Below are 16636 nucleotides of genomic sequence, written 5' to 3' on the forward strand. Positions count from 1 at the left end.
ACGTTCCCTGGCAGGGTTAATTTCAACAGCAACTTTGCAGACATGCAATGTAACCTTATGTTTAAAGATTTGCAAGGTACAAATACCACGCGTGTACATAAATATTTCCTTGCTTGAAAAATGAGCCGCACAATTTATTTCGAAAATGTCTAACCAAGAAATCGAAGAACTGGAATTGATACAAGGAAGAACATTTTCTTTTATAGCTGCACGTCGCACATGCAGCGACACATTATATGGCTAAATATTTTCTTCCCACAAATTTTGAATATGGAATTAGTGAAGTTTACATGACTTCGAAGATAATGCGACGTATATTTAATAATGCGATACATACAGCCCAAGATAGTATCGAAGATATTTACTGGCTCTGATTAAAAAAAAGTCTCCCAATGTACATCATTGCAGCCCGGTATACGCGTATAGTATTTCCCAAAACATCTTGATATATGAGGTGGATGCTTACATACAGACCCTACCGCGACAAGAATCACCCATGCTATATAGGTATTGGAACGGCCTGTTATGCAAGCACGAGTTCGCTCGTTTGGCACTTCGTGATGCAAGCTATCTAAAACTTTACCTTCAAGGAAATCCGCGATTATATATCCATCCTTATAGGAACTCTGCCTGAGTGCGCCAAATGGCCAATATACATATAATAACTAAATGTCGAACCGCAGTGCTGAGCGCGGTCACATTGAGCACGACACACATTGTACAGTACAAGAGTTGGTTATCCTTTAATTATGAGACCATCTAAAACATCTGAAATACGCCCCATGTACCTCATAAGACTTGCTATAGTTGACGAGCCAGGTCACAATGTTAATCGAGAGCTTTTGCCTGCCCAGTATTCTACCAAAAAAAAAAAAACAATATGAATTTGAGGCCTCCACGACATTCAGATCAACTATCTCCCGTGCGCAGTATATAAATTACGACAGCGAACATTGACAGCACACATATTCTCAACAGTGGTGAATTTTTTAGCTCATTTCTGCCGGAATAAAGGTTAAGGCACGTTATCTATGACACGCGAATTGCTTGACTCAACGTCATCGTAGCGACCCAGCTCGACGCTATTATGAGTAACTCGTATTCTGTAACCCAAATACGTTCGGTTATTTATACTTTCAATTACGAGTACTGAATTATCTCCATCTCAAATTTCGAGTACCAGCCTCAAAATGAAGCGATATGTGCCGTTTATCGTTTTCAGTGGTTCGACCAAAGCAGATTGGTTTACTTTGGAAATAATTTTCAGTTCATTATGAACACTGCTACATAGAGTATACAAACTGTTAATAAAATTGGCTATGGTTTAGCTCTGGTAAAACCTAGTCGAGTAGCGATAGCTACACACCCCCGGCTGTGCTTAGGCTTCGCTTGTAGTTCGACTCCATACATAATGTGGCCTCAACTATGGCTGCGGCGACGCAAGCTCTCCCCTTCTATACTCCCGGTTATCACAGCTGCGGAGCTCGGGGAGTGACGTCATACAGAGGGCGCAGCGAACGCCCAACGGCAGGAGGGGCGACCGCGACGTGGCGAGTTGCCGGAGAATAGAGGCCCGTGGTGTGACGTCACACAGAGGGCGCGGCGAGTGCGCCAACTGTGGTGATTGCCAGACAACGGCGGACGCGCGCCTGTAGGAGCGGTGGCCGCGCGGCGACCGCGACGAATCGAGTCGCCGGAGAATCGAGGCTAGTGGTGTCACGTCACTCAGAGGGCGCGGCGAGCGCCCACCGGCAGGAGCGGTGGCCGCGCGGCGACCGCGACGAGCCGAGTTGCTGGAGAATGGAGGGCCGTGGTGTGACGTCACAGTGCGACCACGGCTCAAAGTGCGCCGACGGCGAAGAGGCGAAAACCTGGCGTAATGTAGCTATCGCTACAATATCAGTCCGCGAAATCAGTTCCGCCGAAATTGGCAACTGGGGGAGCTGGTGCGTCAACAGAGGGAAAGCAGGAAGATGCGTGGAATTTGAGGTACTGAAATGCCCGTCTGCAGCTATCGCACCGCAGTGTCCACCAAACAGCCCTCACATCTATCGTGACACCAATTAGTCTATCTAGGCCTTATATATTCGAAAGAAACGAATATTCGACAAAACTCGAATACTACGTTCTCAAATCTAATAGCAGTGACTACTTGATGTCTATTTAAAATTGTTAGCATTCCCACACCCTTATTGATCGGGAACTGATGGAATACACAGTTCGGTCAATAATCGCAATAAGCTGTCAATATTCGATGAAATCACTCTCTTACTGTGTTTATTTGGCAACGCTGTGTTGTACAAGAGATCATATGAACGTCATCGGTGCACCTTGTGTACTCCGGAAAAGAGAGAAGGAACGGCCAGCTATTCGCGACCGCCACTGCTTAAAACGTTTGCAGCTTGAAATGTGCAGGTTTCTTACATGGCTAACATATTTACCCTCAAGGCTGTGAGAAAATCAGTTGTACATGGCGGCGAGGACAAACTACACCTGCGATGACATAAGCTGTATTTATATATCTAGAAACTATTTAGTAACTCTGACCACTTGGCGCTTTCCCAAAATATCTGGCGCGGCCGGTTGACAGCTATAGCTACTAAAATTTATTTCATGCAGTTTTCGTGTCCTCTCTTTCGCAGCCCTCATCTGGTTTACTCGCCACAAAAAGCCACCAAGAAGGAAGACGTCATCTGTCCCTATCATTAATATGATCCTGACCTTTCAGGGGGTATTTCAGTGTGTTAGCCATGGGGAAACAAACAAAAGCTTAGTTAAGAAATGCTAGAGATCACCGGAGGTCGGCCTGAGGTTGACTTCTCTAGCCCGCTGTTTCACGCAGGGAAACGGATAGGTAGTAGGTTAACAGTGGAGACAATGTGGATAGAAAGGCCCGAATAAACTGTCCTTCAAATTTACTGTAACATCCGCTAGTTAAGCCACGTGCTGTTCAGTAATGCAAAGAATGCAAAGATTGCTCCGGAACTGAATTTGTGGTCTGGTCGAGGTCCCTGCAGCAGCTCTTCAGCAGTGATTTTTAGAATTCAGCAAGCTGATTTCAGGTAAAGAATCAGCCAGCGTCAAATGTTCACGCGCCTGCTGACACAACAGACGTGATGAACTGCTTCTGGTGCGTTACAACACTGACAGTTGGGAGAGTTGGTACGTTGAAGCGAATGAATATAACGTTTGGTAAGTGCCACATGTAATCGTATACAGCCAGTGAGCAATGCACGCCTAACTTCGCTGGATGCTATGCGGCACTTGAAAAGGTGTAGTAGGTGCGTGTCTGTTGAGCCGGCTATGGCGATTTCACCACTGTAATTCAATCTTTTATTTTTCTTTTTTTTTGCAGTTTCGGTAGTTGCATTGAAAAGAGTAGGTTTCAGGTCAACACAATGGTAAGATAACAAGTCTGCCATCGTTTCAGCTGTTTGTCGGAGCTATTGGACAAAGGGAGCCTTCGGCTCCCCCTGGCCAGTTTCCCAGAACCAATAAAAGTTTTTGTCACTGTCACTGTCATTGGACAAACCATGTACCACAAGGGGCAAACAAATTGGCGCCTCTGTAACTCACCTGCTCGCACCCTGACAGCGCGGCTGGCCATCTTTCCGAGCGCGTTGCTGAGGACGCAGCGGTACGACGTGGAGTGGACGTGAGCGCGGAACTCGGAGGCGCCGAAAGCAGGGAAGAGGAGCGTCGATCCATCGGCGCTGGTGTGGCGCAGGCCTGGCACTTCGGACAACGCGGCCGGAGTGGACAGCATGACGCCAACACTGCCCGTCCACGACGCCGAGGATAAGGAGCCGTTCAGGTCGTCGGCGTGGATCCACCAGAGCGAGGGCGACGGTGAGCCGTGACCCCGGCAACGCAAGGATCCGCCCAAGGTGTTGAGAAAGTGGTACCGCTCAGGGGGTTCCTCCTCGAAGCCCAGAGATGGGGAAACTAATCCTGCAGGAAGAAAAAAAAAAGAAGCAAATAGATCAGCGTGTAAATCAGCAAATGTAAGAATGGTATAGAAGTACGAAACATTATAGGTTGGCTTGCAAACGATCAATTGACTTAGTATCGTGTATTGAGATAGTTGGTCACACTTTGCCACACTTACCAGCATGACAATAAATGCTATACGTACGGGTTGTTTCCTGATATTTCTTCCTTCCCTGTATTCTAGCGCTGTCAAAGGTTTTATTAGAGGGTTTGTATGAGGCAAGTTTTCAGATATTAATTCCCGAACTTTGCGGAGAAAGGGATTGGCGTTACATTTACTTTCTCAACAAAACGTCGTTTTATGCATTGAAGCACAAAAGTAATTGGAGCATTAGTGCGTTTCTCCGCAAAGATCGGGAATTAATATCCCTAAACTGGTGTATTTCCGAGAATTAGTTCCATGTGGATTCGCCTTGCAAACTCCATGGCTACAATTTGTGGAGCAGGAGGAGGAGAGAAAGAGAGAAGGCAGGGATGTTAACCAGAAATGCGTCTGGTTGGCTACCCTACTCTGGGGGACGGGAAAGAGGGAATAGAAAGATCAGATAGAGAGAGGAGGGGGGGAGGAGGAAAAACACGGTGAGCTCACGCACGCACGTGGAGGGCCTGAGCAATTCAAAGGCGTTCACATACGCCAGTCGCCTTCAATGAAGACAACAGTGCCTTCACAGCTTTGTGGGCCGACGAGCGATGGGGACGGTATTCAAGGAGCACCTGCACGGACGACGGCCGATCGTCCAGTCGGCGCAATGTCGAGACAATACGTGCACATGTCAGGCACATTGCCCGGCTAGAATTTGTAATTTGCAATATGAGCCACAAGGTAATTAGGTAAAAATTATTTGTGAATGTTTGTTAATTAGTTGATTATGCATTGAATTTTTTGTGCAAGTAATGTCTGCCTCTTCGAGTGGACCAGCTCATGAACTAGAATTGCGCCATCTGCCACAGGCAACCTTTAAAAATTTTTAAAAGTGTTCGCTGAAACACCCTGTATATTGCTGCAACCCGCGCAGCTAGGCGCATCTGTGGGCCGACACGCGCTCGGATTGTCGTGTGGATAACCATTTTTGCACCCATTAACCACCTCTTTGTTCACTAATGTTTGGCCAGCCCCTTGCTTAACTTATGGTTACCATTGTCTGTCTTACCTTAGTGCTCAGTGACAAGAAAACTCTGGCCTCTTGTACCATGCTGAGATAAATGAAGACGCTATATTGCAAGACCACAAAAATAAACATGAAGAACCAGAAGTAACGTAATAAGCTTTTCTTCGGCTTGTAATTTTTCATTGTGGTTACGCCAAATTAAAACAAAACGTTTGCCTCTTCGAACTAAATATTTTACACTAAGTGCATTTGAATGCACTGCTGTAAATAGCAATTCTTTTTGGCGATACGGTGTGCACCTGTATGTGTTCAACGGGATAATTTCCAGAATTCGCAATGGAACGTATCATAATCGTAGTGGCCCGAAAGTGCAGAACGTTTTTCGACTGTTTTCCGATAACAATTTTTTCCGAGAATTTGGTGAACCTAAGCTCCAGGATCTTATGCAAGAGAAGGTGTCAATTGGGTTTCATAAAGCTGCACATACGCTGTGCAACCCTCCCTCCAAATCCCTGCAGCACTCTACGCTTCGCATAATCCCGGCCAACTTCCGCTCCTGTCTCACCCTCCCTTGCTGAAACACCTTAGTGATCGCACTAGTTAGTCATTGATCTATGCTGTCTCGTGACAGAAACGAAGAGAATGTAAAACACATAAAGGCAAGTGGTAATAAAGGAAATCACGCGTAAGACTCATCAAAACAAGCTGCGAAGGAGTTGGAAGAAAACAAATGAAATATTGCTGTGAAACCAAAAATGTATGAACAACATTTTTGGAAACATTATAGAAAAAACAGTAAGAAGAACTTACATTGACACTCTTTTACCTACACAAAGATAATTTTGATATAGTGAGAAAGAAAAATGGGAGAAGCCACAGAGCAGATGCCATAGGTAAGAAAGTATTGTAGACCATTGCAGCCGGTTGCTTAAATTGCGCCACCATGGTAATCTCAGACACTTGGCAGCACGTAATACGTTCTTTGTATGTGCGTTGGTAACCGTACCACTACATAGCGTGGAAAGGGGTGACAAGGAGAAAAAAAATTAATCAGATCGCACGCACTGCGGGAATTGATATTATGCGAAGCATTTTGCTGATAGCTGGCTACTCAGCGTTGTTTGTGATTACGCAAAGTGTAACCGAGTGGACCAACGTGTTTGTATAAGACGACTAGCTCCGCATCCGATGCGAGTATCCGACAGAAAGATGCGCTCGTTTCGCAAGCGGCCCACCGGCCACCGAACCGTCATAGTCTTGATAAGCCACAATAATAGGAAAGCTTCCCTGTTTGCACAGAGAGAAGCGGACTGCGATTTATGTGCTTCGTAGGGGAGTACGTTCGGACCCTTTCATCCCGAACCCATATCCTGAGAACCTACGCGCCTCTTTCCCGTCACTGACCGCGGCAGCGGAGCGGTAGATGAAGACCAATCGGACAAGAGCCGAGAGGGTGATGGGGAGGGTAGCTGCAGTGCGTGGATCCGGGACCCCAGGCGAAGCGACCGCTACATGTACTCTTGGGCGCTGGAGCTGTTAGGGTAACACGCCGAGTCAATACGCTCCGGGCAATCGGCGGACCTCGACAACTATACGAGGAGTCTAGCGGTGGCATTGCGCAAGGTCTGCAAGTACCACGTGGTCCTCATTCACCGCCGCTGGCTCGGTTGCGTCGAGTGTCGTTATTTTGTGGGCTTTCTTTTTGGGGAAGGCGAGAGCTGTCTACATGATTCTGCTTTCCTCTGGAGTGGTCTGCTTCACAGGTGATGCGCATAGACATTAAAACATTCGCAGGATTACACTCAAAATAAAACGAGAACTCACCTTAGGTTGAAAGAAACTTATAATAAACATTGTGTTGCCTCCAGGGGTCCCTTAATAGTTTGCGATGAACAGCAGCGCGGGATGGTCCGATTACTCCTCATTTTAAACAGGACAGCCCCAGATCGGTAATAATGATTCTGTCTTTCAAAAGTCGGCGACTGCTCGTTCTATTTTGATTGTGCACCACGCTCGCCTACTAGCTCTGACTAGCTTTTTGTCAAATATTGCAATTATATGCCTAGGATTCGGGGTCGTTGGTGAAGAAATCAATTTCAAACGCTCGTTCGTTAGAATAAAGCGCGCTTTTAGAAACTCGAAAGTACTATGCCTTGAATGTAGGCCTCATGACGCCACGTGTCAGCACGTTATTCTCGTGATCTGGCAGTAGGCTTCTAGTAAGATACGGCTTAGATGAACTGGTATTGAAGTTCTTGGTTAGTTCTTTTTTCTTTCTTTTTTAACTTACAATCAATTAGTTTCAAAAGTGGCTCCTCGACTGTTCTCCTTCTTTTCTTTTTTTTCTGCCTACGGTTTCTTTTAAACACAATGCACTGCCCAGCTTACTTGAACCACTATTGCGACGCTTAGAAAGATGATACTCCTGCTTGTAGAACACAGCGGAGTCGCTAAGATATTGAATTATTTTAATTATAATGATTATTTACTATTTCTTTATTATTGAAAAAAAATATTATTTTTATTAAAAATTATACTTTTGTAGGAACTTTTCAACTACAAGAGAAATTCTCATCGCAGCAATCTTGTTTAGCGGGAATATTAACTATCAGAAAGCAAACATCAGTAAACAAGGAAGTGGCAAAAAACAAATACGTTAGAATCTTCAACAGTCATCGATGACTTCTTTTATGATTGAACTAAACTATACATGTGTGCAGGCAGTTCGAACCATCGCTTTCTTTGTCACTGCTCACAAAATTACGTCCATGCGTTCGATAAAATAATCAATTTACATGCACCGCAGCCATAATGATATTCACGTACACGTCTCTTTCAACAACTCTTCACGAGCACAGAGCATTAATATGCGTCGTTTAAAATGTACCGCAAATGGAGAAACTCGCATTTTTATTTATTTTTTCTCTACTCGCATTGCAAAACTTATCTAGTAGTGCGTCTGGATGTATACTGCAGCCAATCAGTTATGTTTCGCACAGCAAACAAACTGAATTAAGTTATGAAGGAAAGAGGGCTGAGCGATATTTTACTGAACGCTGAATAATTACAGTGTGACACAAGCAAGGGATAAGTGAGAAAGTAAACGACACAGCCGCTGAAATAGCATGCGACAGAAACGTTCCTGCCGACGTAAACAGATCGTGCTACGACCTGTCACGTGTGCAGGCAGCGCCACTCACGTTAGGAAAGTGGTTTAAACCTGCCATTGATGGGAACTCCTACATACTCAATTTGCAAAAGCCAATTCAACGAGTACTTCAGCTGCTTTAAAGTTTATTTGAAATGCTACCGGCCATGCGCTTCGCTGTATTAGTAAAGGTAGGTGCGCCAGTGTGTGGCCCAATACAATACAGCTGTCTACTCAAAGAAAGAAGCTACGTTTGAGATTGCAGTACCTCATTTTTTTAAGTCGGTTGTTATGTGTGTCATGAGGGCCCCTGTCTCTTCGTATAATTTGGAAGTCGGATATATAGAAGAAAAAAAAAGTCCCAGTTTTGCCCGAAAGGCGAAGCATCGATTCTGATGGCAAATTAGTAGACAGCTATACGAAGTAAGGATACTAGTTTCATCGGCCTTATATAGTTGTAAACATTCGCTTACTAACTAAATTAACAAGCACGGTGTCACGTGCGCACTAGCAAACATGAACACATCTAACTCCATGACCGCACGCTTTTGTCAAAACGCTGAAGTGAGAAAGCGCGCCAGCAGCAGCGAGCGAATTTATCTTCGTGCTGCATCTAGCTCTAACGCGAACTAAGCGGCCAGAACACAGCTCACACGAAGCTATCAGCACTCGGCGCACTATGTCCCCATAGCAGATCACTTTCAAAGCAGGGCCCGCGTAGCCGCGCCATATGCAAGCGCCGCCAGAGTAGAACACCTCCCCCCTCTCTCCCACTCCCCCTGGCGCAATTGCGCGCGACGGAAAACGGCGCGCTTCCTACCAGCTTACCCGCTCTCCTCCCTTGCGCGCGCGAGATTGAGCCACCATCGTCGACTCACCCTAGCACGCTTTCACTCGCACATGCAATATACAGCGCTCGGCGACGATTTTATCACCCTTGGATTATTTACGGTACATCACGGCGACGGCGACGACAGAAATGCGCCATGAGTGTCCGTGCAATTGTTATTGCAATAATATGTTTAGGTGCTTTCATCTTGTGATTTGCCAAGTGTGCTTCCTTAATGCATTTTGAGCTTCAATGTAAGGAATGCACATTTATTTGTTAGCTCGAATTCTATGCCGCTGCCTGTATGTTGCCTCCTATCGAATTTCCTATACGTATATTGCGAACAAAGCCATTTCCGCTGTATTGGTTCCGTACGCAATGAAGATTGCCCACCTTGCAGACCTTACTTCCAGTGCATGAACGTCCTCTCGTCACTGTGCTCGCAAACACTGAGAGGATGCAGCGCCTTTTCTTTCCGGAAATATTATTTTTATAATCTCTTATCCGGAGCATCAGGGCTGACTGAGTAGGTTGTTATCGAAATCTTACACCACTATTGTGTAACAGAATGTATGATTTCGGTACGCGTTTTCTGCAGGTCGCTTAGGTACGTGTACAATATACACGAAGGTTGTGCCAACGCGTCTGTGCCAAGAACTATATAGTAATTGTGCGACTGGCTGGAGAAAGTAACTTACACAAATGCTATAACCCTTTATTGAGGACATACCATAAAAAGAAAGGTGCTTATCTTGCTCAGTTTCGGTATTGAGTACTAACTTTCTAGCTAAAGGTCTTCGGCCAACACAAATGACCGGCAGCAAGCGTCATTTGTTGGTTTAGAGCAGAAACACCTGAAGAGAAAGAATAAGTTTTAGTGACTATTTTTAAAGCAAGGTCAGAGGAGATGGACGGCAAGATCTCCGGCGGCAGTAGTGTCACACACGTCATATAGAGCAAATGAAATGTACACCTATTACCCGCCGCGGTGGCTTAGTCAGCTAAGGCGTTGCGCTGCTGAGCACGAGATCGCGGGATCGAATCCTGGCCGCGGCGGCCGGCCGCATTTCGATGGAGGCGAAATGCAAAAATCGCCCGTGTGCTTGCGTTGTAGTGCACGTTAAAGAACCCCAGGTGGTCAAAATTAAACCGGAGCCCTCCAATATGGCGTGCCTCATAACAGAACTGGTTTTGGCACGTAAAACCCCCAAAAGAAGAAGAAGAAATGTACACCTATCATGCACGTATGACAAGAGCTGTCTGTACAAACTCCCAACCAAGCCATAGGTGCTTTGGCGTGAAGCCCCAAATCGATTGCACTACTGTCGACAGTCATTGTGACATAAGCTCTGCCATATTTTTTCTGCCTGGTACTCCCCCTTTATTGCCAGAAAAGGTTTCGCAATATGGATGTTGATATATATATATATATATATATATATATATATATATGTTCGCTGATTATGCTTATTATCAACGTCTTTTACACATTTAGAACAAACATTAACGTTTTGGGGAATTTAGATGTGTGGATAATAAAGGGATAGTGGAATGCGATGACTAGGGAAGGTATGCGAGATTACCTTTTCATTGTCACAATGCTCCCTTACATGCAACCAGGGACTGCTGCAGCGTATAGCACACGAAAATCCACGAACTATAAAAAGCATTTGAGTGAGTCATCAAAGAAAGGAAGGCAAGCATAAAAGCTTGTATGCACTCAATGGATCGCAATAAAAAAGCTTGGTGTAGTTGAGGTCAGGAATTTGAAGGTGTTTTGCTTTACAACAAATCAATAAGTTTTATGCTTCCAAGCATTATTAAAATGTGATAGACAATACAAAATTTAAAGATAATCTGAAAATATTATCCTGGCTGATCGTCTATCTAGCTACTCCAGGTGCTGGGTAAATAAACGCGTAAAAAGCACATGTAGACAGGCACATACACAATCGAGCTATTAACAAAGTTTTTTTACGGCCTGTGGGCCTCAGAACCACCCGCTTAGAAGACATCACTCTAAACGTAGGTGCATCATTTGCCTCTAAGCAATAAACGCACTCGCTGATATATTTCTTGCTGCTTTTAAGCAGTTCCGACAACCACACAAAAAAAAAGGGGGGGGGGGGGGGAGAACGATGTCTTGACGTCCCATTCATCATAGCGTTTTGTGCGCGCCTCGGGACAGCGATTAAAAGCACGTCGCGGCGGCTATTACGCACGTTCACTCACGCACCGTCACTGCTCGATCATTTGCCTGCACGTCCCGCAGGGAACTCCTTTATTACTTGATGAGTTCCAGTTTTACCCTCGTCTGACTAAAACCGTGCAGGCTTGTCGTATACCTCGAGTTGGCGTAAGTTTTCGACGGAGTATATCGACAAGTGTATTAGAGCACCACAAAAGCTACGTTAACCGTTCTGCATGTTGGTAATTCAAGATTGCCTGATACGGTGTGACCTAGTGGACAAGTTCTCAGATGTGCCAATGGGCCTTCGTGTTCGTCCTTTGACATCCTGAAGCTAACTATCGCGTCTGCAACAATTTAATTTAATTGTGGGGTTTTACGTGCCAAAACCAGTGCTGATTATGAGGCACGCCGTAGTGGGGGACTCCGGAAATTTGGACCACCTGGGGTTCTTTAACGTGCACCTAAATCTAAGTACACGGGTGTTTTCGCATTTCGCCCCCATCGAAATGCGGCCGCCGTGGCCGGGATTCGATCCCGCGACCTCGTGCTCAGCAGCCCAACACCATAGCCACTGAGCAACCGCGGCGGGTTTCTGCAACAATGCGCTATCATAGACAGGTTAGAGCAGTTTCTTTTGTTGTCGTTTTGTTCCGATACTTTCGAGCTTTAATCAGTACCATGCTGACGGTATAGCGTGGCTGCTCAGTTATTTTAGAGCGATAGCTCTACCACGCGAAGTAAAAACCCATAAAACGCCTGGTTGCCTAATAGTGACCTACAAGCTCAGCCAAGGTAAAACTGGGGCTTAGCCTGCCACTACCGGTAGCTGCGGCGTACGCTGCCTGGGCACCCATATCTTAAAAGCTATCTGCGATGTGGAGAAAGTGCGCGGTCGCGCGGGCCTCATCTGCAAAGCGATCTACGATGTGTACAAAGTGCGCCGAGTGCTGGTAGCTTCGTATGTGCTGTGCTTTCTTCGTTTAGTTCGCGTTGAAGTGAGACGCAGCATGAAGCTCAATTTGCTCACTGCTGCTGCCACGCCGAGCAGCGTATGTGTGTTGTCTTGTGGTGCAATTGTAGGTGCCGTAGTTGCTGACGGCAATAAGCAGCGTCTGTGTCCTTTCCCAAAGCAAGCAAAACCGTGCTATCGCTTGACAAACTTGGTTTAACCGCGTTCAGCCACTGGCAATGGTTTCCAGGTAGGCTTCTATTCTTCCTAGGTTATAAGGGGACAGCCAAGTCATAGTGCATCTAGTGTTTAATCGATAAAAAAATTGGCAAAACGACTTATGGCTGGACTGGACCGCGCATGTGATGGGCGATATACTGGTGTGCGGCGGATCGACAATCACGGCTGCACCCAAGCGGCTACGCCCAAGCGTATTGCGCTCTGAAGATAACAAACTCCTGTAAACTACAACAAAGGGATGCCTCCTCGGCCACTTAACCTCCCAGCTGTTAAAGTATGTAAGTATGGTTAGCTGACCTGACTTTTCAAGCAGTTTTTGCCAGCTGTGGAGTGTTTAGTGTTGTCTTCATAAGCTGTAGGACAATTCACCTATAGGTGATAGACAGACAACCTGGACAATTCTCCCAAATATTTTAGCATCACCGCGCAAAGCGTTACCTACCTATAGTACAATGTTTGACGGCGACCACCATGAGTCACACAGTCCTCCGAAAAAAATATAGGGTGCAATTAGTCGAGGGCTCCAGATTAATTTCGACCAACTGGGGTTCTATAACGTGCACGTATCAAATGCATTTTTTTTTCATTTCGCTGCATTGAATTGTGGCTGCCGCCACGGGTAATTGCACCCGCGACCTCGTGCACCCTCGTGAACAGAACGCCATCACCACTTAATCACTGCGGCGAATCACAGTGTCATGTAGTTTCCATAATCACTACAGATACGTTTCCTTGATAACGATATTGTGCTAAACATCAATATATCCACAAGTAGAAAGTTACACATGCGGCCTGTCCTCCATCTGAATTCATATAATCGCTACAGTGGAATATCACTGAGAGACAATAGGAGCAAAAAAAAAAAAAAAAACTGTGGATGTATCGGCACGGGCGTAGTTGCCGTGCACTGCCGCTCACCCAATGGGCTTTTTGTGCTTCTGGACTAGGCAGCATAGCCCTGTGGGAATCAGAACTGCTTGTCTCGAACGTGGTTTGTAACGACTTCTATACTGAAGGATAAACGGAAACAGGGTTGCTATTGCGAAACATCGAGCGTGTTTACATTGAATGGCCGCCGTGTAAAGCAGTGTAGTGAATGGTGCATACCAAGTCCATAGTGCAGCGCAAATGCTTAATCACTATTATGCCCAAGGCATAACTCAAACAACGACAACAACAACAAACATGCTGTTAAGCACATTGACAAGCACATTCTGTTAAAGAATGCAGCTCAACAAAACGACAGAAGATGCAGCAATAATCTTTTCTGACAGAACGCGTTTCTGCGATCTCAAGCGAGCCAGTAATCCTCGGTATCGGCAGATTTTAAACAGAAATAAAAATAACTCCTCCTATAAACTCAGAACTCAGAGCGGGGGACTTTGATTGCGGTCTCTGCTCAGAAAGGGGGAGCGGTTAGCGAAAGTAGTCAAAGAGCGTAATTTCCCCGACCGCAGTATACACAGCCGACTGCTGCACGAGCTTCCAATACCGCCGGCGAAGAAAACTGCGCTTCAGCTTTATTAGATACTTACGCATGTGGGCTCGCGTCTGCAGCACTCACGAACCAAACTCTCCCGCGGGTACACGTCGAGCCGCGGCGACAGTGCTACGTGACTTAACCTCGTTAGTGGCACAGCCATTTGCCAGCCGAATCCGACAGTATGCCGCCAGGCCGCGCTCTCGTTTGGTTCGCCAGCCGCCGTACGCGTCGGAGCATTTCAGCGCCCGCGCAGAGGCAGGCGCTGAGTGCTTCCAACAGAGCCAGGGTGAGTGACACGCAGGGAAAACAAGACGACGCGGTGGCGCCGCATTTAAAGTGCTCACGTCATTTGCGGTTACCATGGTTTCCTTAACCCACCACGGGGAAACGCTTCTCTTCTCTTCCTGTTCTTTATCCAACCCCTCCCCTGCGCCCGTTATTTTTCTACTCGCTAATTTTTACTTTGCTGTTTTGTCTCCTGAAAGCCTACTTTCTCGGGATCACTTTGGCGCTAGCTACCGAGAGGTTTCTTTCAACACCTATCCTCCCCTCACTCGTCTCCACGCGATGTACCCTACCCATTATCAGACGCTTTGTCCTTTTTGCACAGAACGAGCTACCCTTTACCATAACACATGGGCCTGCCAAAGAATCACCAATAACCACCCTCAACCGAAATGCAACGCACGAGAAGTGGGAGATGGTGCTCACCAGCTCCGCACTGGAAGTTGAGCGAAAGCTGATCGCCCCAGGTGAAAGTGCTGCCACCGCCATTGGGGCCCTGCGCTGAGGGCTCCATCCACCACGGGGATCCAACTCTAGCCGCGCACAATTAAAATGACGTTTTTTTCCCTCTCTCTCCCTCTCTCCGCAAACTCATAATATTTGCGCGAATTTAGTGTTCTTATTGCTCGTGTTCGTTTCTGATACTTTCGCGTAAAACCCGCAAATTTCACCGCTTTTGTATGGACCTTTCATTCAGCTACATGAACATTGTAGACGTGCTAATGGTTTTTCTTAATGTTATATTTGCGTTATATTTGCGTTATATTTTTCGGGAAATGTTATATTTTGGGAAATTGTGCCCTCAGTCGCTTGGAATCGCTCTTTCTTCCTATGAATGGCGAACGACCTCCTGGAACCGTGGAAATATTTCATGATCTCCACATTTCAGTACATACAGGAGATGAAAGCGCATAAGATTAGACAACGACATACATTCTGAATAATCAGACTGAATTCTTCCAGCTAAACAGTTGCAACTAGTGTTTTGTGCTATTCATATAAACATGATTCGTAAGGAAAGGTGGCAATCAAGGAACTAACAATATAGAGTTATCCAGACAATGCTTCTCAGACATCAAGTCCCCATGATGTCTTGGCAGCATTGTGAAAAACTTTACTTGCGTGGTAGAGCGAGGAGGGACACATTGGAAAATGATTGAAGTGCCAAGAAATAATTCAGAATTGAAGAAGATCAACGAAGAAACTGCGCCGCTTCTTTGCTTGAGACAAATGTAACGAGAGCTAGAAACGAACTGCGGTTGTTTCTTTAAAAAAAATCAGAGCCCTTCGACTCTTGTTGAGATGGAAGCCAGTGAAGCTGTGACTATGGTGGGTCTGCTGTAGTGAATATTGCTATAGTGAATTATATATTATCGTTATTGACTATATTGAGCGTAAGGAATGGTGGCAATCAAGGAACTAACAATAAAGAGTTATCCAGACAATGCTGCCCAGACATCAAGTCTCCATGATGTCTGGGCAGCATTGTCAAAAACTTTACTTGCGTGGTAGAGCGAGGAGGGACACATTGCTATAGTGAATTATATATTATCGTTATTAACTCTATTGAGCGTCTTCGGCATGTTCGCCAAAGAGCAATGACACCGGCGTCTTGTTTTGGCCCGGCGCAATGGCCAAGTAGTGCGTTTGCTGAGCTAAGTACGCTAGAGATGCGCTCATTATCGCGGGACCGATCTTCTGCCGGTGCGTTGCCGCGATGCCGACGAGACCTCTCCCGCTCCGGCTCTCGGCGGCTTTTACCCACATATCCAACGCCGGTATGAACCACACGTGATTTCTTTCTTATCTTCCTTCTTTCTCTCTTTCTTTCTCTTTTTATTTCCTTCCTTCCTTCTTCGTTTTTTTTTCTTTCTAGTCCCTGGCTCATATCCGCATATCCCTGGCTCACACCCATATATCCAAAGTGGGCATGCGCCACACGTGATTTTATTATCGTTAATCGTGACGTAACTAACGAGCATGTGATGTTATTGATGTCATGACCTATCAGTCGTGTTCGTCATACATGCATACCCTTCTATGTCAGTTTTGGTATATACAAAGTGAACGAGACGCCACAAAACGAGACGCCCCATAATTGCTGCCTACTTCCGGTGTACACGGACGCGATCTCCTGGCACCTAGCCTATAACAGCTTGGCTGTAATATGCGTACACGGTATACCTTTTTAAAGCGAAGTTTTATATGTCTAGGCAAAATTGTGTATGGCTAGGCGAAATAGCCTGTGTACAGAAAACTATCAGCATCAGCATTGGCTCGAGCATCGTCGTCTTCTTCCACAGCTAGCTCGTTACCGCCCCTCGGATTGTGCTCATGCTCGTGCTCGGCACGCGCTCGTGCCACTGCTCCCGCGTTCATCGTCGTCGTCTTCTTCCAGAGCTGGCTGCGCTG

At 46.0% G+C, this 16636-nt stretch overlaps 1 pseudogene; it reads right to left on the bottom strand.

Moving 5' to 3' along the window:
- Window positions 1-16636, bottom strand: part of LOC119448770 (Down syndrome cell adhesion molecule-like protein Dscam2) — a 235211-nt pseudogene that overhangs the window by 121483 nt on the left and 97092 nt on the right.

The sequence above is a fragment of the Dermacentor silvarum genome, chromosome 4 (assembly GCF_013339745.2).
Source record: "Dermacentor silvarum isolate Dsil-2018 chromosome 4, BIME_Dsil_1.4, whole genome shotgun sequence".
In the NCBI taxonomy this organism is placed as follows: Eukaryota; Metazoa; Arthropoda; class Arachnida; order Ixodida; family Ixodidae; genus Dermacentor; species Dermacentor silvarum.